The sequence below is a fragment of the Moschus berezovskii genome, chromosome 16, assembly GCF_049115385.1.
Source record: "Moschus berezovskii isolate FMDL1 chromosome 16, NW_MosBer_1.0, whole genome shotgun sequence".
Classification (NCBI taxonomy): Eukaryota; Metazoa; Chordata; class Mammalia; order Artiodactyla; family Moschidae; genus Moschus; species Moschus berezovskii.
Genome location: NC_142475.1, coordinates 23,683,476 through 23,706,383, shown reverse-complemented (window position 1 = coordinate 23,706,383; position 22,908 = coordinate 23,683,476). Strand labels below are relative to the sequence as shown.

The following is a 22,908-nucleotide window of genomic DNA, read 5'->3' as shown; positions in this document are numbered from 1 at the left end:
TAAAGCATCAGTCGTCACGTTCGAAGTTCGCTGTGGCACCAGGAACTGATGTTAAGAGCTTGACATTCCATGACTGGTCCTGTAAGGCAAGGTAATTAGGGCTTTAATGTGCACCTTTGGAGAAGGCAATGGCAACCCACTCCAGTACTCTTGCCTGGAAAATCCCATGGACGGAGGAGCCTGGTGGGCTGCAGTCCACGGGGTCGCTAAGAGTCGGACACGACTGAGCGACTTCACTTTTATCCTTTAAGGAGAGAAAGAGCAGTGACATTTGACGGGCATTTAGTACCCAATTTTGTCTCCTATGAGAGCTGGTTATTCTCTTCCTTTTACGTCTGTTTGAAGGATCTTTAACGAAGTGGGCTTCCCAGGTGGCGCTAGCGGTAAAGAACCCGCCTGCCAATGCAGGAGACAAAAGAGAAGCGGGTTTGATCCCCTAAAAGAGGGCAGGGCAACTCACTCCAGTATTCTTACCTGGAAAATCCCATGGACAGAGGAGTATGGTAGGCTACATACAGTCCATAGGGTTGCAAGGAGTCGGACACGACTGAAGCCACTTGGGAGACATGGCTCTTATTTTTTCCCATGCATTAAATAAAACTTTCTTGGAATTACCAATTTATTAATGTATTTGAAGAAAAGGTTTGAATTAGAAAGTTGGAGAGCTAATCATACCTAACAATGGAGTCCAGAAAACATCTTTCAGAAACTTAAGCGTTTTGCCAAAACCACTGAAGATTATCCTCCGATCCGCACACCCCTGCCCCCTTTTCAATTTGACTGGTCTTTTTCTTACTGTCACCATTTTCAGCTTAACAGGTTGAACAGACTTCACCATTCTAACATCAGCATCGCTTTTATACTTGGTTAAATGTATAAAATGTCTGGGCTACACCTCATACACTGCAGAGTGTAATTCACAGTGTTTCTGAGTAAGGACCCAGGCATGTGAATATCCAGCAACCATCCATGTGTTCAGATGTGGTGCTTGGGAAAACACTCCTCTGGACTTCCTTCTGTACCTCCTAGGAACACATCTGGTAGAGTAGTAAGTGGCTCCCAGTTTTTCTGAGATTTCCATTTGATAAGGAAGCACTAATTAGGCTCAATAAGCTTTAAAAATTGAATTTCAATGACTTAAATCTAATCCTGATTAAACTGAAATTACTTTATTTTTCTAAAATACATATTACATCTTCACATCTGCCATTTATTTTGTGATAATCATATGCAAAACAGTGGTTGAGTTTTTTATACCTGATGAAATCTGCACTTTATCTCTAACCTTAGCAAGAACCTGTACTCTACCAGTTCAAACACTGGTTTACAAGCAGTTAACCCCCCCCCTTTTTTTTTCTGCTTCAGTTTCATAGAAACCTAGAGCTCCGGATAAAAACTTTGATGATTAAGTGCTTTACAAGTTTTTATTTAAACTCAGCCAAGACCTAATATCTCTAAAATCCATCTATTCATTTCATCAGCTTTCCTTTTTAATTCTTCACATTTGTTGTCTGAGCTGTCACTACTCTCTTGAAGTTACCAAATTCATTACTCAAACATGTTACTTGGTCTTCTATATGACTCAAAATCATAGGCCATGAAATATAAACACTCTCACTTTTCTTCCCCTTTTCTTTGTAATCTACAGCAAGCTCATCTCCATATATTGCCTCAGAAGGAAGAAAGTCCTTGCGCTTGTCCATGCCTCTCCTTCTCTAAATTAATTCTTGACCTAAGTGTGTTATTGTGTATGACTTGCCAGCCTTATTATTCCTTTGTGCTTTACTATTTTTTCTCTCTTCACTCTGGTTCCTTCCTCCTTATCCTACCTGTATCATCCACATATATTCCTCTCAAGCTTTAAAAAAAAAAAAAAAATGGCCTTCCTTATATACCAGGCCTGACTCCTCCAGCAACCCTTTGCCTTATTTTAAAAATAACTTTACTGACATATGATTTTACAAATCATATAATTCATCTGTTCAAAGTGTACACTTCACTGGTGGTGAGTATAGTTAGACAGTTGTTAAACCATCCCAAATCTAATTTTTGAACATGTCTAACATGGACACAACTTAGTGACTGAACAACAATGAAAATCACCTCCCAAAGAAACTTCTTATCCTTTGTGGTACTCTCCATTCTCACCACAGGCATGGACAACAACTAACCTACTTTCTGTCTCAATGGATTTGCCTTTTATAAACATTTCACATGAACTGAATCATACAATATCTCGTCTTTGGTGTTTGACTTCTTTCAATTAGCCTAATGTTTCTGAGGCTTATTCATGTTGTAACATGTATTAGTAAGTCATTTCTTTTTATTGCCAAGGAATATCTCATAGGAATAGATATTTATCCATTTATAAGTTGATGGACATTTGGATTATTCCCACTTTTTAGCTATTGTGAGTAATGTTGCTATGAACATCTATGTATAAATTTTTTTGTGGACATATATTATCATTTCTCTCTATACCTGAGGTTGAATTGCTGGATTTTTTTTTTTAATAACATAGTCTAAGTTTAAGGTATACAATGTGATAATTTGATAGGAGTATATATAGTAAATATTGCAAAATGACTACCACAGTAGGGTTAATTAACATTTCCATAAACTCATATAATTACCTTCTTGGTATAGTTGCTAGGAGAACATTTAAGAGTTATTCTCTTAGCAACTCTCTTCAACTATATAATACAATATTCTTAACTACAGTCACCATGTTATATGTTAGATCCCTCACAAGTTATTCAACTTAAAATTGGAAATGTAGGGGCTTCCCTGGTGGTTCAGTGGTAAAGAAATCTGCCTGCCAATGCAGGAGAAAACAGGTTCAATCCCTGAATCTGGGAAGATCCAACAGGCCGTGGCACAAATAAGCCCCTGCACCACAATTATTGAGCCTGGGCTCTGGAGCCCGGAAGTGCAACTACTGAACCCACATACTGCAACTACTGAAGCCCGGGTGCCCTAGAGTCTGTGCTCCGCAACAAGAGAAGCCACCACAATGAGAAGCCCATGCATCGCAACTAGGAAGTAGCCCCTGCTCGCTGCAACTAGAGAAATCCCACGCAGTAAAAAAGGAAAAATTTGGAAATAATACCATTTGACCAACATCTCACCATTTCCCACATCTTCCAGATCCTGGCTTCCCTGGTGGCTCAGAGGTTAAAGCATCTGCCCGCAATGCGGGAGACCCAGGTTCGATCCCTGGGTTGGAAAGATCCCCTGAAGAAGGAAATGGCAACCCACTCCTGTATTCTTGCCTGGAGAATCCCATGGACGGAGTAGCCTGGAAGGCTACAGTCCACGGGGTCACAAAGAGTCAGACATGACTGAGCGACTTCACTTTCACTTCCCAGACCCTGGCAACCACTATTCTACCCTGTTTCTATAGTGCAATTTTTTTAGATTCCACATGTGAGATCATACAGTACACAACCTGTCTTTGTCTGACATTTTAGTCAGCATAATGCCTTTACGGTCCATCCATGTTATTGCAAATGGTATTTCATTTTCATGGCTGAATAATATTTCATGATGTATCTAAACCTCATCATCTTTATCCATTCGTCCAATGATGGATATTTAGGTTGTACCCAGGTCTTAGCTATTGTGACTAAAGCTGCAGTGAACATGAGGATGCAGATGTCTCTTTGAGATAATGATTTCATCTCCTACGGATATATACCCAGTAGTGGGATTGATGGATCCTATGGTAGGTCTATTTCTAATTTTTTGTGGAACCTCCATATTGTTTTCCCTAGTGGCTGTCCCAGTGTATCCACACCAACAGTGCATGAAAGTTCCCTTTTCACCACATCCTTGCTCACACTTATCTCCTACCTTTTTGATAACAGCCATTCTAATATGTGAAGTGATCTTATTGTGGTTTTGATTTGCATTTCCCTGATGACTAGTGATATTGAGGATGTTTTCACATAACTGTTGCCCATTTGTATGTCTTCTTTGGAAAAGTGTCTATTCAGATCCTCTGCCCAGTTTTTAATTCAACTGTTGGTTTCTTGCTATTGAGTTTTACAAGTTCCATATATATTTTGGATATTAACCCCTTTCAGATAAGTGGTCTGCAAATAATTTCCTCCCATTTCTTAGGTTGGCTTTTTATTTTGTTGATTATTTCTTTTCTGTGATGCACTCCCTCTGGGTTATTTTCATTTTTGTTGCCTGTGCTTTTGGTGTCATATCCAAAAATTCACTGCCAAGACCAGTGTCAAGAAACATTCTCCCTGTTTTCTTTTAGAAGTTTTATGGTTTTAGGTCTCACATTTGAATTTTTAATTTGCTTCAAGTTAATTTTTGTATATTTTGCACAATAGACGTAGAATTTCATTCTTTTGCGTGTGACTACCCAGTTTCCCCAGCAACGTTTATTCTTGGCTCCCCTGTCAAATATTAGTTGATGGTATATGCATGGTTTATTTTTATTTCTGGGTTCTTGATTCTGTTTCACTGGTATATGAATATACCATATGTGTCTGTTTCTATGCCAGTATTCCACTTTTTTTCTTTTAAATGGAGGATAGCTGCTTTACAATGTTGTGTTGGTTTCTGCAGCACAACATGAATCAGCTCTGTGTGCTTGCTCAGTCACTCAGTCCTATCTAACTCTTTGTGACCCCCTGACTACAGCCCACCAGATTCCTCTGTCCATGGAATTCTCCAGGCAAGAATACTGGAGTGGGTTGCCATTTCCTACTCCAGGGGATCTTCCTGACTCAGGGATCCAACCCGTGTCTCCTGCGTCGCCTGTATCAGCAGGTGTACTCCTTACCACTGAACCACCTTGGAAGCTATAAGTATACATATATCCCTTCCCTCTTAAATCTTCCTGCACCCTGCCCCCCATCCTAGCCCTCTAAGTCATCATAGAGCAGTGAGCTGAGCTCCCTGTGCTGTACCACTGCTTCCCACTAGCTATTTATTTTACACACGGTAGTGTATGGGTATCAATGCTACTCTCAATTCGTCCTACCCTCTCCTTCCTCCACTATGGCCACAAGTCTGTTCTCTACATCTGCATCTCTACTCCTGCCCTGCTAGGTTCATCAGTATCCACTGTTTTGATTATTATGACTTTGTAATAAATTTGAAATCAGGAAGTGTGATGTGCAATCAGTTTTGTTCCTCTTTCTCAGGTGCTTTGGTGGTTTGGGGTCTTCTGCAGCTCCATATGAATTTTAGCATTGCCTGTCCTATTTCTGTGAAAAATTCCACTGGAATTTGCATAGGGATCGCACTGAATATATAGAACACTTTGGGTAGTATGGACATTTTTAACAATATTACAATCCATGAATATAGGCTACCTTTCCATTTATTTGTGTCTTATTCAACTTCTTTCATCAGTGTCTTGTAGTTTTCGAAGTAGAGATCTTTCACTACCTTGGCTAAATTTATTCCTAAGTATTTTATTGTTGCTGATGGGGGCGGGAGGAGAAGGGGACGACGGAGAATGAGATGGCTGGATGGCATCACCGACTCTGTGGACATGAGTTTGAGTGTACTCCGGGAGTTGGTGATGGACAGGGAGGCCTGGCGTGCTGTGATTCATGGGGTCGCGGAGAGTCGGACACGACTGAGCGACTGAACTGAACTGAACTGAACTGATGCTATTATGAATGAGATGATGTTCTTTCTTTTTCAAATAGTTCATTTTTAGTATATATGAATACAACTGATTTTCTCTGTCGATTTGTATCCTACAACTTTATGAAATCTGTTTATTCTAGCAGCACTTTTATTGGAGTTGTTTTAAGATTTTCTGTATACAATATCATATCATCTATAACTTTACTTCTTCCTTTCTAGTTTGGCTGCTTTTTATTTCTTTGTCTTGCCTCAGTGCTCTGGCTGAAACTGCCAGTACTATGTTGAATAAGAGTGGTGACAGTGGGCATCCTTGTTTTCTTCCTGATCTTAGAGGAAAAGCTTTCAACCTTTCGTTGCTGAGTATGATTTTAGCTGTGTCTTATCATATATATACCCCTTATTTTAAGGTATATTCCTTCTATACCCAATTTATTGGGAGTTTGTCATGGAAGGATATTGAGTTTTGTCAAATGCTTTTTCATCTATTGAGATGACTATATAAGTTTTATTCTTCACTGTACTGATGTGGTGTATAAGATTTATTGAGTTGCATATGTTGAACCATTCTTCCATTCTAGGAATAAGTCCCACTTTATTGTGGTGTATGATCATTTTACTGTGCTGCTGAATTCTGTATATTAGCATTTTGTTAAAAAATTTTGCATCTATATTCATCAGAGATATTGTCCTGTAGTTTTCTTTTCTTGTAGAGTCCTTATCTGGCTTTGGTATTAGGGTAATGCTGGCCTCATAAAATGAATTTAAGAGAATTCCATCCTCTTCAATAAGTTTGAGAAGGACTGATGTTAATGTTTCTTTAAATGTTTGGTAGAATTCACCAGTGAAATCATCTGTCCTGGACCTTTCTTTTGGGGGATGTTTTTTTATTACGGGTCCAAACTGAACTGAACTGAAACCTCTTAACTTATTGCTCTCTTAAAATTTTCTAGTACATTATGATTCAGTTTTAGGTTAAAGTTTTCTAGAAATTTACCTGTTTTTCCTAAGTTATCTGATTTGTTGGTATGTAAAATTTTTCATAGTAGTCTCTTACAAACTTTTATATTTGTATGTTATTAGTTGTTTTAGTTTAGACTATATTAGAAATAATTTCCCTATCTCTGCTTTGTATTTTTTTTTAAGGTATTAGAAAAATGCAAAAAAAAAAAGCAGACTATAGCCACCTACCCTACTCCCTACCCTGGGCCTTCTGTGGGTGCTGAGCAGGCTCTACAACCAACACAGGCACAAAAAGCATTTAATGAATGAAGTCAACAAAGGCTGGTTAGAAACCACTCTGTGCCTACTCCACTAGTTTTCAGGGAGTTAAGGAAGGAAGAGGTGGAGAGAAGATTCTTAAAACTCACAAAGAAATGTACTACAGCTTTGTTACGACTCTCAGATTGAGTTGGTCCTACTACACATTGCATGATACATAAATGCATGCATTTGTGTTTGCTCATTAAACCCCACATGTTGTGTGACATGAAACCTCTCAGCTTTTAGTATCTCCCCTATTTAATCATCTCCAACACTGCAGCTGGATAATCTCAAATCTACAGATCTAACTGTTGCCTTTCCTCTAATTAAAAAAAAAAAAACCTCCTCTTCACAGCAGTAGAATCCTGCTGATAATGAGAATCAGCTGTGGAACATTTTTAAAAATTCAGATTTCCCAACTATACCCCAGAGAGCCTGATTCCAGGATTGTAGGGTGGGTCTCAAGAACCTCATTTTTTGATTATGAGCCATGTTTGAGATCTGCTCCTTATATTATATATAGTTCTTCAAATGTTTTGCATATTTAGTTCATACAAATCACACATTTACTTCTGAAATACGACCTCAAGACTAGTTTTGACAAACACTGAGCCACTGAGCAGAAGTGACATGTTTTATACTCTCATGTGTAAAGAAACAGCCTCTGTTTAAAGGACTCAATTTTCTACACTCCACATGCCTCTGCCCCTGCCTCGGCAACCAAGGATTACTACCTGCTTCAGATGGCACGTCGTGAGATTGTGGCACCACCTCCAAAAACCTGGATCAAGAAACTGCAGATCAGAGTCCCTCCCCCCAACTGCAATCTGAATTGGACATGTAATATGAGTGAGAAATAAATCAAGAAATAAACACCGTTATAGTAAGCCACTGAAGTTTAGGGGTTCATTTGGCACCATAGCATAAGCTTATTCAACTTGACTGATACAAGGGTTTGTAAATGCTTAATTTACACTGATTTTTATCATACCTTCCAAGCTAATATACAGAAGACTACCTGATTTACGTTGTCAAGTTCACATATCTGTTTTTCAGGCCTTTCTTGCCATTTTTATATTCTGACAAGTATTCTCAGGTTCCAAGATTATGTATTAATTTACCATTTAAATAATGTATATGAATAAGGACTTTCTTGACATTTTGCAACCAAAAGCAAGCAAACACACCAAGCACAATGAGTAGAATGGTGAGGTATGTGTGTGCCAAGTCATGTCTGACTCTCTGCAATCCCGTGGACTGCAGCCCGCCAGGCTCCTCTGTTCATGGGATTATCTGGGCAAGAATACTGGAGTGGATTGCCAGGCCCTCCTCCAAGGGCTCTTCCCAACCTAGGGATGGAACCAACGTATCTTATGCGTCCTGCACCAACAAGCCGGTTCTTTACCACTAGCGCCACCTGGGAAGCCTGAATGGTGAGGTAGTGATGCTAAAAGAACCTATCAATCATCCATTACTCCCAATTTAAAACTTTAGTTTCATCCATATCAGCCTAATTTTCTCAATAAATGTTTTTATGATCAGAAAATATTATAAATTTGAACTTGTAAACCATATGTATGATCATGTGTGTGTGTGTTTAGTCGCTCAGTTGTGTCCGACTCTTGGCGACTCCATGGACTGCAGTCCTCAGGCTCCTCTGTCCATGGGCATTTTCCAGGATAGAATATTGGAGTGGGCTGCCATTTCCTTCTCCAGGGGATCTTCCCGACCCAGGGATCGAACCCAGGTCTCCTACATTGCAGGCGGATTCTTTCCTGTATGAATCACCAGGGAAGCCCATGTATGATCATAACATGACATTTTTATGTTTATATATTGGTTTTAGGTAAAACTATATTTTAAAAGTTTGAAAAAAAATTGCTTTTAGATCTATAAAGAGTAAGTCTCAATTCTCTTTCTCATGCTGCCCTGAATTTAGTAATAGCAAACTTGTCAGACCTGAGAGAGACCTTGGTGTTAATCTAGTTTTGTCTCTTAACTTCATTGATTTGTTAGCTAAGGCCCAGAGAAGTCAAGCGAGTCTCTCAAGGTCACACACTTGGGTAAGAACAGAGCAAGAAGAATCCGGGACTTTCCTACAGTGAGTGCTGCCACATGAAGTTCTCCTTCTCTGACCTGAGCAATTAATTGTGACTCTCAATACTCCCAAACATTTGTTAAAGTGGCAGGATGGCCCATAAACTGTCTTCCAATGTGAAAACTAGGTCAAACTATTTACTTTTGAGATGCAGCTTTCTTATGTATAAAATAAGAACAAATAATACCTTGTAGCTCTGTTTTGACTAGAAAGGCTATCATACTGTTCAGACCCATACTATTAGACCCACTGTCCCTTAGCCTTAAGTAAACAAATTAAGATTTATTGTCTTCAGAGTTCAGTCTATATACTCCTAGATCAGGGTTCAGCAAAGTGTGGCTCGTGGATCAAATCGAGCCTGATACCTGTTTTTATCAGTACAGCTTTATTGGAACAGAGCCACACCAGTTCATGTATGTGTTGTCCATAGCCGCTTTTATGTTACAACAGCAGAGATGACTAGTTGTGACCAAGACATGACCCAAAAGCCCCCAGATGTATCCCCATGCTGTTTTCTGAAAAATTCTGCTCACCTGCATTCTAGGTTACTGAGATCATTTTGAAACTACTCTTGATTATTTCACTGAAGTATCATTCCATTATCTCTTCCCCTGAGCCATCTACAAATTTATCTCTAAGTTGTTCATAAAAATGTTTGGGACTTGGGCAGGTGAAGTCCCAGGGCACAAACACAAAAGAGTGCCTTCATGGTTGACAGTGATTACCACTCACTGGACACACTCATCTGAAGAAGTATGAATACACCACCTGAGGCCACCACCCGGTTTTCATTTGTCAGCTATGTCATGTAACTGTTACATGCTTTTCTAATTAGAAGATGAGGTACAGACTCCAAGTGATCACGTTTTTCCCTTCCCAATGGGCTTCAAACGAACTTTGTTGTTTCTGTAACCTTCAACTCCACTTTAGCCCCATCTTTTGAAATCTGAATTCTTCATCTAATTATACTTTTCTGGCAGATCTCCCACTACCCAGATAGAGACTGGTTATCTGTCAACAAATATGATTATTCTTCAGAGCTTCCTTTTTGATCTCGGTGCCCAAGTGACTGAGTTCTAGCCAAAGGAAGGATTGCAAAAGTGATATGTGCTTCTTCCAGGTCTGGCCCACAAGGGCATCCCACTGATGACCCTCCATAGTCCTTTTCTTTCACAGCCTGGAAGCAGATGAACACAAAGACCCGAGAAGCCATTTGTTAAAGATGACCATGAGATAGAAGGAAGCCGGGTCCCTGAATCTTCACTTAGAGGGGAGCCACCCACCACTGAGGAACATCAGTTTCAGACTTGAACAAGAAATAAACTTGTATTTAAGCCACTATCTATGTTTTGAGGTTTATCTGTTATATAAGGGAGGGTAATTTTCACAAGTTCTCTATCATTCTCATCATATCACTACCAAAGGCTCTACGACTGCATATCGAAATATCCTTACAACCCAGTTTTCTGGACAAAGAGGTTACAAGTCATGCAAAGTGGATGTAAGGGGTCTTCACTATATCCTCACCTACCTTTGCCTAAATTTCCATGTCACAGTTTTTGTTTTGTATTTTCTAGTAGTTCATTCATTAAAAATAATAATAATAATAATGCCCAGAGGTTTGTGAACTGATTCAATCATTCAACAGATGTGGTGCCCTCACTAGGCACCAAGTAAGTGCTAAACCAGATAGATGAACTTCTGCTTCTAGTAATTCCTGATTGGTATTCTTAAAGAACTCAGTAAACACTGCCGAGACACAGTCTCCTCAGCTATCATCACACTGGGATAGCAAAGGTGACCTAGTGTCTAATGAGAACAGTGTAAGTTCATGACATTTGACACAGGCCTGACATATGATCGGTGCTTTGTTGGGAAGGAAAAAAACTTTTCCTCTACCCTTCTAAGTTCCCCTGTCTAGACTAAGAATTAAATTGACATGTAGCTCATTCATTCTCTTTTTTTTTTTTTGCGGGGGGGGGGGGGAGGGCTGCACTGTATGTGGGATCCCAGTTCCCCAACCAGGGATCAAACCCATGCCCCCTGCATTGGGAGCACAGAATATTAACCACTGGACTGCCAGGGAAGCCTTGCACATTCATTCTTAATTGAGAAAAGCAAAGCAAAATAGGCTCAGTTGTTCTGTCTGTTAATAGTTCAGCAATGTACATCTTCCTCAAGAAGAGAGCCTCACACTTCCTTCTTATTTGCCTTTATTTTAGGACTTCCCTTTTCATAGAATGATGCTAGTTGTCTGGTTCCTTTAGTGTTTCGGAAAACTCACTCTGAGTTTTAACCTTTCTGACACTCTTCAGTTTTGTGCCACCCTTTTTTCTTGGTTAACACACCCCTCCTACTCATCTCTTTCAGGATCTAAGTTGAGAGAATGTTGTAAGTCACTGATTTCTCCCCATTTTGCTTTCTCAATAAGATAAGTTATGACTTTGATTTTTTGGAATGCTACCATCTTTCCTCTCTTTAGTTCTAATCTTTGACATTGAATTAAAATGTCTTATTTATTATCTGTCTGGTCAGGCAAGTTCCACATGCCGTATGTTGTGGCCAAAAAATTTATCTATTTGCTGTTGCTATTGTTGGGCTTCCGGTGGCTCAGATGGTAAAGAATCCACTTGCCAGTGCAGGACACTGGGGTTTGATCCTGGGTTGGGGCGATCCCCTGGAGAAGGAAATGGCAACCCACTCTAGTATTCTTGCTTGAAGAATTCCATGGACGGAAGAGCCTATGGGTTCCTAATGAGTCCAGGGGGTTGCAAAGAGACATTACTGAGAAACTTTCAGTCTTCCCAGTGGCATTCAACAAGGACAGGGACTCCCTTCACTGCTTAGAAGAAGGCCCAGCACATAGTAGGCATTCAGGTATTGTATCTGTTGAACGAATGGATGAGTGAAATCATGTTCATCTTTTCTCTAAATTTAATCCCAACTCACTCTTCTATAACTCAAGGAACAGATGTAATTAAATCTAGCTTACTCCCTCTCTTCATTATTAAGGAGTACCAACTATCCAACTCTGTTCTCTCAAATTGAGGTTCTCAGCCTTGGCTACACATTTTAGGACTCCTGTGGATCTTTTGAAATCCCTGTGCTCAGGCCACATTCCAGATCAGTGAAATCCAAATCTCTTAGAGATGGGATACAGACCTCAGGAGGGACACTTGCTAGGTAACTGCAGTGTGTAGCCAAAATTAAGAATCACTGCTGGGCTCCTGTTGTTTCTATAATACAGTCTTCTTTCCTGTTAGTGAAAATTAAGTTGAAAAAACCAGTAATGATTATGACATCATCTTGTGAGGGATCCTGAGGTAATAATAATGCTGCTGCTAACTGCTGCTAAGTCACTTCAGTCGTGTCCGACTCTGTGTGACTCCATAGATGGAAGCCCACCAAGTTCCCCTGTCCCTGGGATTCTCCAGGCAAGAACACTGGAGTGGGTTGCCATTTCTTTCTCCAATGTGTGAAAGTGAAATGAACATTTATCAATTGCTTACTATGCTAGGCATCGTACTAAGAATTTTTCTTATATTATTTCCTTTGATCTCAAGTCCTCCCTGAGAGGAAAGATAATTAGCCCCACTTTGTAAACAAGGTTACTGGTAACCTCAGGGAGATAAAACAAAGTTCACTCTTTCATGGGCGATTTTGCCACCCAGTAGTGTTACTAGATAAAATACAGGTTATTGTTTAGTCACTAAGTTGTTACTGACTCTTTTGAGATCCCATGGACTGTAGCCCACCAGGTTCCTCTGTCCATGGGATTTCCCAGGCAAGAATACTGGAGTGGGTTGCCATTCCCTTCTCCAAAGGATCTTACTGACTCAGGGATCAAACCCATGTGTCCTGCATTGGCAGGTGGATTCTTTACCACTGAGCCACCAGTTCAGTTCAGTTCAGTCGCTCAGTTGTGTCTGACTCTTTGCGACCCCATGAATCACAGCACGCCAGGCCTCCCTGTCCATCACCAACTCCCGGAGTTCACTCAAACTCATGTCCATCAAGTCGGTGATGCCATCCAGCCATCTCATTCTCTGTCATCCCCATCTCCTCCTGCCCCCAATCCTTCCCAGCATCAGAGTCTTTTCCAGTGAGTCAAATCGTCGCATGAGGTGCCACTAGGGAAGCCCTCAAATACAGGACTCCCAGATAAATTTGAATTTCAGATAAAGTACACATAATTTTTTAATAAAATTTTATATCAAATTTTGCATAGGACATACTCATACCCATAAGTCATTTGCTGTTCATCAGAAATTAAAATTTACTTGGGTGTTCTCTAAATCTGGTGACCCCACCCCCACGGAACATTTAGCTATGTTTGGAGATATTTTTGGCTGTCAAATGGAGGGTGTGTTCCTGGCATATAAATAGGTTGAGGCCAAGGATACTGCTTAAGACCTTACAATGTTCAGGACAGCTCCCACAAAAAAAGAGTCATCCAGCTTTAAATGCCAACAGTGCCCAGGTGGAGAAACCCAGATCTAATAGATGGTGGGAAAGATAATTGCATTATGCCTCTGGCAACTTTTATAGTTTGTCCTCAGACAGCCTTATTTCATCCTCTGCCTAGCTAAAATAATATTTAAGATTCTTTTATATTTGCATTTTAGTATGTTGTACCTAGGGATAGCATGTTTCTATGGATCCTGATACCTCTTCAGGATCAGGCTATGGCCACTTGCTGCAATATTTTTCTGTGTTTTCTCTTTCAGCCCCACATTTTTACTTACTGTTTCAAAATATATGTGGTCCCAACTAAGATGCCTACTTGCTGAAGTCCTCTTTGAACCAATTTGATTTACCTATAGTTAGCATAGAGAAATCTGAGACTGAAAGAAAGGTGTGATTAAAAAAAAAAAAAACCCAGACAACAAAGGGACAATACAGATGCATGCAAAATAGTTTATTGCTAACAGAATGATGCTTCTGCAGAAAACAAATTTGTATGTTGTGAACACCATTAGCACGAATGGCAAGTATTTGATAATTTCTAAAGAAAAGACTCTGATGCTGGGAAAGATTAAAGCAGGAGGAGAAGGGGACAACAGAGGAAAAAAGGGTTGGATGGCATCACTGACTCAATGGACACGAGTTTGAGCAAGCTCTGGGAGATGATTAAGAACAGGGAAGTCTGGCGTGCTGCAGTCCATGGGGTTGTAAAGAGCCGGACACGACTGAGCGACTGAACAACAAAGGTGTGTATCTGCAGGTGTTTTCTCGAAACTTCAGCAAAAGAACACTGAAATGAATTTTCCTCAGTGATTTTATAGAACATGCATTTATGAGCTTGTCATGAAAAACTCTAAGTCAATTTATTTTATAGTATGCATATATTCTAATTTGATTTAAGAATCTTAAAAAGCATGCTCGGTATTCTTTCAAGCACTGTGACCAAACATAGGTTGTATTTGGTACAAAGTTTTAACTATTTCTTAAACATTGAACCATGTGCCAGAATTTGAACTTCAAAAGATTTGTCTTTTTCAGGTGTAACTTGAACACATTCACTTTAGGGTGTTTCTAAAAATTGATTTGCAAGGTAACAGATGTCAACTTTATGCCACCAAAGGTTAGAGTTTGAGTTACTTCCCAAAGTAAAAATCACCTACTATTCAGACTTTTAAAATATATATATATATGTATACTTATTTTTTATTATTTCTAAATAGAGGATTGCTGCTAAGTCACTTCAGTCGTGTCCGACTCTGTGTGACCCCGTAGATGGAAGCCCACCAGGCTCCCCCGTCCCTGGGATTCTCCAGGCAAGAACACTGGAGTGGGTTGCCATTTCCTTCTCCAATGTGTGAAAGTGAAAAGTGAAAGTGAAGTCGCTCAGTCATGTCCGACCCCTAGCGACCCCCTGGACTGCAGCCCACCAGGCTCCTCCATCCATGGGATTTTCCAGGCAAGAGTACTGGAGAGGATTACTACGTTTTAAAATCATCACACTCACTTTATTTCTCCAAAAAAGAAGAGACCATGAGTTTTGGATACTATAAAGAGTTCTATCCAAAGGTTCTCTTATCCTAAAGTCTTGACAAGGATTATCTGCATTAGCTAGAGATAATAATAATTATCACAATAGACTAATACACATATGCAGTTAGTTGAAATACACACACACACATATATACAATGAAGTATAATTGGTTCTTAATAAATATGAATTCTTTCTGCTGCTCAAACTTTAATATTGACTGTTTATAAGATATGTGTTTGGTATTTCTGGACACACTTTATGTGTCTGTCTCTGAAACTATTAGTTGACTGTCTATGTTAATTTGACTTTACTACTCCACTCTCTTCTGGTTCATTTCATAAAAATCCTAAACAGATACATCAATTCTTCAATAGAAGGCATCAACTGACAGTTTACACACCAGAACTCTTTGAACTCCTTGCCCCCAAATCCTCATCTTATTCTATCAATTCTAAACTACCATGCTAAGATCCTTACCCAGTCCTAACCAAGCTGTTACACTGAAAGACCTGCTTTAAATTGGAAAATCTCAAAAATCTCAACTATTACTCCCCTAGTCTTCTCCCCCATCCCAACACAAGGCACTTCAAAGGCTCTGTTGAGTCTCTCTACCACAATAAACTCAGCTTTGTCTTACAAAAAGGTAGTTTTAGGGATATTTCAGGGAGCCAACTTTTGACATTAGATTATGAATTCCTAAAGGGCTTCCCAGGTGATGCTAGTGGTAAAGAACCCACCTGCTGATGCTGTAGATGTCAGATATATGGATTCAATCCCTGGTTCAGGAAAATCCCCTGGAGGAGGAAATGGCAACCCATTCCAGTATTCTTGCCTGGAGAATCTCATGGATAGAGGAGCCTGGAAGGCTACAGTCCATAGCATCACAAAGAGTTGGACATGACTGAAGTGACTTAGCACACACGTGAATTCCTAAAAGGTTGCGTCTAATATCTCACTAATCTTATCTGCAGTTTTTTTACAGGGTTCCTCTGGGCAGGTGCTTATCAAAATTTTATCTTCAGACCACCACCAGCAGCAGCATCTAGGATTTTGTAAGAAATAAAAATTCTCAGGCTTAACCTCAGCTCCATCAGAGGATTGGTGGAACCCAGCAATCTGTGTTGTAACTAGCTCTCCAGGGGATCCTGATGTACTATTAAGTTGCAGAACTACTGTAGATCATAGCAGATGGTCAATACACAAGAATGTGATGTGTGTCAAGGGGAAGTACGGTAATTCCCAGTTAAAGTAGATAAAGTACAATACTGCTTTTTGGAGGAAGTAACAACGGGGACTTGAAGGATTGGTAAAAATAGTAGAATGTAGTTAACTGTGGATGAATAAAGTAGGGTTTTAGGGTACTGGGCCAGAGAGCAGAAAATGGAAAGAGGCTGAAGCTAAATTGTGAACATCTAAGGAATGTGGACCTCTTTGTGATTATAGTGGACGGTCACTGATAGTCACAATGCACTTAGGGATACAGTATGTTATGGGGAAAATAATTCTGTGCTTCAGTGGAAAGCTATGCAGTGTCTAGAGTACACTCTTCTGGATTATCTGATTTTGATTCTATGGAAGCATATTTACAACGCTGTAAAGTGTAAAAGCTGATAGCTATGCAAAATTATTCTTGTCTATAAACAAAGACATCTTGTGTTGCAAGTTCTGTCCAAGAGACTTTGAATTTACTTTCTTCAGCAACAGTGGAAGAGTGTGTCCCCATCTGCACACGCATTCCAATAAGCCATTTCTCTGTCTATTTGGATCCTCCTTAAAGTTGGTTGTAACATCTTATTGCTTCCTTAATTAATGAGTTAAAGTATTTAACATGTTCATTTTTATATCAGTCTCGATGTTACCTTTTTGAGGGGGAAATTATCCTTAAATAGTACTCTCTGCCTGGAGGAGGGCATGGCAACCCACTCCAGTATTCTTGCCTAGAAGAATGCCCATGGACAGAAAAGCCTGGTGAGCTACAGTCTATGGGGTTGCAAAGAGTTGGACACACAACTGAGTGACTAAGCACAGCAGCACAGTACTCTCTGACCATTTTATTTCTTTGGTTTTTTTAAAAAATATGATATTCTTTTAAAATATCAAAAGGATATACAATAGTTATTAATTGTATATTTATTAATTTGGGGGCTATGAAACTTTGTATCATGCTTCCTATAAAACTCATCTCCAGTAATAAAGGTATTTTAGAGCTTTTGAAATATTGTTATATTTTATGATAATAATTTTAACAGTAGGAAAAACTTAGGAAAAACAACAAGTTGTTCTAATTATCCAGGAAAAGATGATAATATTGTGCTATGCTGTGGCAAAACAAACAAGCTAAGGCGTGGAAGAGGTTTGCAGACAAATCTCAATTATTAGAGAAATGCAAATCAAAACTATAATGAGGTATCACTTCACACTCATCAGAATGGCCATCATTAAAAAGTCCACAAATAATAAATGCTGGTGAGGGTGTGAGAATATGGAACCCTCCTACACTATAAATTGATGCAGCCACTGTGGAAAACAGTGTGGAGGTTCCTCAAAAAACTGAAAATAGAGTTGTCATACGATCCAGCAATCCCATTCCTGGGCATATATCCATAAAAGGTGAAAACTCTTAACTGCAAAAATACATGCACCCCAATGTTCATAGCAGCACTATTTACAATAGCCAAGATACAGAAGAAACATAAATATACATCCACTGATGAATGGATAACGAAGATGTGGCATATACACAATAGACTGTGCATATTTGCAGCAACATGGATGGACCTAGAGATTATGATACTAAGCCCTGAAATAAGTCTGAAAGAAAGACAAATGTTATCACTTATGTGTGGAATCTAAACACAGATCGGTTTATTTACAAAACAAAAACAGACTCACAGACATAGAAAACAAACTTATGCTTACCAAAGGAAAAAGGAGGGGGTAAATTACGAGCTTGGAACTGGCAGATAAAAACTCTTCTATTTAAAATAGATAGACAACAAGTCTATCTACTGACATGTTCCTACTGTTCCCTATCACAGGGAACTATATTCAATATCTTGTAATAAACAATAATGGAAAAGAATATGAAAAAGAATATATCTCTATATAGATATTAATATATAGATAGAAATATATCTGAATCACTTTGCTCCACACCAGAACTAACAGAACACTGTAAGTCAGTGATACTTCAATAAAAAAAGAGAAAAGCTCATAGTTTAACTAACAGGTTTTTGAGGGCTAATGAGCAATACAGAAAATTTCATGAGATGCTGTTTTCACGGAAAGAACAGAGAAAGAAAGGCTAGGTGACTGGCCATCTACCAGGAAGAATAGGAAGAGGGAGAAAAAAAGATCTTAAGTCAAAATAAAAAACCACAGACATCTAACAAAGCAGATTTTTATAAATAGGAGACTCTCAGGGCACAACCTAAATTACAGAAGTGTAGGGAGCAGCACCTGAGTGTCAGTCATTCTCTGATTCAGAGTCAGCACCCAGATTCCCTTCACTGTCCCATTATTCATTTATTCCTCCAAATACATATTCATCAAAGGAAAACCTTAGATCTTCTAAGTTATTCCATCAAACCCAACCCAACAGACCAAATACAGTGCCACGCTGGGAAAACTACTTGTGGTTCAAATGGCAAGGTTTCTGGAAGCACCTTGCTCACTCATCCTCTGACTCACTCTATAAACACAAGGCATCCACTGAACCAGTCAGGCGTCAGTTGTTCATCTGTAAACAGTATAATGTCTGCATCTGGGGATGTTGGCAGAGATCATTAGTCTTTGAGAACCACTCTTCGGTGTCTACAGGAAGGAGCCAGAAAATATAAAACATATTGCCACAAATACTGCCATTTAATAAGCTGCAAAAGTACTTGGCTTCTCTTTTTAATAGCTCGTGGAATTCTCTATTACCCCCTTTTCCAGAAACAAAAAAAAAAAAATGATATGCTTTTCAGTGGTTAAATACATGAAGGGTTTATATGATGTTGAAAGGAATGCCTTTCTATATGACAAATACATACCAGCTTAAAGGGTTTCCTATTGATCATGTAACATCAAAGGACCTTAGTCTGCACTTACAAGCACACTCTCAACAGAATGAGATCAGTACAGGACTCTCTATTAAATGCCTGATTTGGATGACTGTGTAGCTCAACATTCCATCAGTCAACCATTAAATTGAAGAATGCCATGATAAAGGAAACATGGGCTGAGATCAGAGGCATCACCAACTGCTTTTTCTTGTTTTCAAACACAATAAAAGCATTAAATCTAAGACCAACAGCCCAAAGTATTCACAAAGCATGACATCTACCACAGCACCAATTTTGAGAAAGGGAGCTTGGCAGATTTTTTTAAGTCTTCTGGTTTTTACCAGGACTATATCTAAAAGTGCCCACAGACCAAAAAATATGTGCTAATAATAGCACATATTTAAATCCTTTGGAGAAAATCACATCCTGTTAAATGATTAACCCTTTTTACTATAAGAAACTTCTTTTACTTATTTCTACAATTTTGAGGGCATAAGTTCATTTATTTTGATATTTTTTAAAAATGTATGCAATATTCTAACACATTGACAAGAGCATAATAACTAATAGGACAGTTTCAAACATTTCCAAGATTTTACCACATTAGTATCACTTACTGCTACTGTCTTTGCCAAAATGTTTTAAAGCAAATTCCAGCCATATTATTTCACCCCTATATATCTTGGTATACATGTCTACATTTTAAAAGATTTGGGAACTTCCCTTGTGGTCCAGTGGCAAAGACTCCAAGCACCCAACACGGTGGCCTGGGTTCGATCCCTGGCTGAGGAACTAGATCCCATATGCCACAACAAAGGTCAAAGATTCCAGATGCTTCACCTAAGACCTGGTGCCACCACACAAATAAACAAAACATTAAAAAAGCAATAAAATAAGCAATTTGGACATTGTTGTTCAGTCTCTCAGTCATGTAGGACTCTTTGAGACCCCATGGACTGCAGCACTCCAGGCTTCCCTGCCCTTCACCATCTCCCAGAGCTTGCTCAAACTCATGTCCATCAAGTCGGTGATGTCATCCAACCATCTCGTCCTCTGTTGTCCCCTTCTCCTCCTGCCCTCAATCTTTCCCAGAATCAGGGTCTTCTCTAATGTGTCAGTTCTTCACATTAGATGGCCAAAGTACTGGAGCTTCAGCTTCAGCATCAGTCCTTCCAATGATATTCAGGGTTGATTTCCTTTAGGATTGACTGGTTTGATCTCTTTGCAGTCCAGGGACTCTCAAGAGTCTTCTCCAACACCACAGTTCAAAAGTACCAATTCAGCGCTCAGCTTCCTTCATGGGCCAATTCTCACATCCATACATGACTACTGGAAAAACCATAGCTTTAACTATAGGACCTTTGTTGGAACCTTTGATAGGTTTCCTTATCACACCTAATAAAATTAGCATTCAGAAACCAAGAACTAGTCCATGCCCAATTTCTCCAATAGGTGAAAAAGTCTTTTCGCACTTGGCTTGTGGAATCGCAATCCAAACAAGATCTACCTATTACAATTATTTCAGTCTCTAGACCAGTGCTTTGCAAATTCTAATGTGCAAATGAATCACTTAGGGATCTTAAGATTCAGTAAGACTTGAGGCAGGATCTGAGATATCATCTGTCTAGGTGGTGTCAGTGTTGCTGGACTCAAAATATTTGAGGCAGTAAGATAGAAGCAAAGGCTCTGCTGGTGTTTGTTTTGTGCATGCCAATGGCTTGTTGCAGAAACATGTCACTGATGCTGGGCTATAGTCCATGGTCTGAATTTCCATGTTTGCCTCCATTTGATATTATTTAACTTATTCCTCTTCTAATACCGTTAGTTTCTGTGAATAATGTTTGCTCCAAACCTTAATAGATTCAATCTCACCTCTTTCCATATGAATATCTTAAGGAGTATTATTTGATTCAAAGAGCTATTCAACCTGTATGAATATCACATACTTTATGGCAACTGCTGTGTTGCTGGTTCTAGAGTCAGATTTCTATGATTCAACTTCACCTCTATCACTTACTATTTATATAACTTTGGAAAAGTTAATTTTTCCCAAGACTCAGTTTTCTTATCTGTAAAATGAGTATAATAATGCTCTCCTCTTATAGAGTAACTGAAGAATGACATGTGGCATTTGTTCGAGAAATGTAAGCTATGATTATTGTTATTGATTATGTAATCTTTTTATTCCAAGTTAAAATATTTTAGTTTCTGAGACTTTCTTCTAAGTTCTAAAATAAACTCTTCAGTTCTTCGTTCATTTTGGGCTCCTCTAGAAATCAGCTATAGCTTTTCTCTCCTTCTGTACAGTGCAGACTATAGAACTGGGCAGGATCCTAAGGGGGAGAATATTATTGGTTTTTGGAGGATTTCCTTTCCATGCTTTTTCAGGTTATCATAACTAGAAATTAAGACTTTAAAAAATATTAGATCAACTCATCAAGTAAGTCTTTCGAAAAGTATCAGTTCTTGGCAGTTCATTAATAAAATTTAGGTAGTAAACTATACAGTATGAAACGTCCCAAATCACCCATCTTAAGTGGATACGGTAAAACTAAGGAAACTTGTTGTTCATGCATATAAATCTTATATAAAGTATAGAACTTTTTGTACATCATCAGTAATAACTGTTTTGATACTAGGACTAGGGTTTAGTCAGAGAGCAAATCTGCAAGATTACTGAAGTTGAGTTGATGGGACACTCTGATATTTCCTTATCTCTATTTTAGCTTGTGAAGTTTGAAGAGAAACCCCAAATTAAACTTGATACTTTGGGAAATCTAAGAAGTTAGGGAAGAAAGCCTAGGTCAATAGCACGGTGCATTCTGAATTTTTTTATGAGTGACTATATATATGAACACAACACATGATTTATATGGACAAGAAGTCTGCAGCAGTAAGTTGAAGCCATGACTTGTAAATTATTCCTTCTCTTCTAATAAATTCCATCAGCACAGAGTCACTTAGAGTCATCTTTCATTGGAAGCAAGCACTGGCGCAGATGATCAGGGCCAAAAATAAGTGAGGCAAGGAGCCCAATATTGTTCTACACTTTGCTCTTTTTCCTTTTCCTTTTGAGCTTGATTTTCTCAAATGTCTTTCCTATGAGACAATGAATGTATTTGTTTCAGAGATATATTCTGTTAGTTTAATGATATGGAGAGTAAGATAAGAAGGTAGAATTGGCAAAGAGTACTACCAGCAAACCAAAATAATTGAAGAGAATAGTTTGAAAGTCAATTACATTTGAAGACTTATTTTCAAGACAGCCATATGGTAACAGAGGAGTAGTGACATTACCATAATTTTACAATTATGTAGTGTTTGGGAATCAGTATTTACATGTGATACAAGTAAAGAAAAACTAGAAATCATATGTTAGACTATATAACTATGTCTAACTTAACAAAACACAGTAAAAATTTAAATGAAAAAAAGGTGGTATATAAAAAGTGCTCCCCCTTTTTCAGTACCTATAATATATACACATCCACATATAGCACCTAAAACCACATGTAATATGTACATACACACACATACACACAGCACCTAAACCAATCAATACAGAATACGGATTAGCTAACAATGACAATCCATCTACTATCAGATAATAGAGCATCATATTAGACAATCCGCTTCATTTTCAGACATTTGATTGCATTAGCAGCAGCAGCAGCAGCCTGAAATTACTGATTCAAAGCCAAACATAAAAAGGAATTAGATAAAATAAGTCTACTTAGAAACAAGGTTGAATTTTATTAAAATTAAAATTTAGAATTTAGGCCACAGAAAATTTCCAAATCATCCATATAAAGATAAAGGCACAGAAGATGTGTTATATGACCCATCACCCACAACGGATGCCACTGCAAAGCTAGGTATGTCCTTACGTG

The 22,908-nt window shown here is 38.7% G+C and overlaps 1 protein-coding gene across 3 annotated transcripts in view; it reads right to left on the bottom strand.

The window, feature by feature from the left end:
* Positions 1–22,908, bottom strand: part of OXR1 (oxidation resistance 1) — a 523,569-nt gene that overhangs the window by 101,330 nt on the left and 399,331 nt on the right. The gene's annotated exons all lie outside the window — the stretch shown is intronic.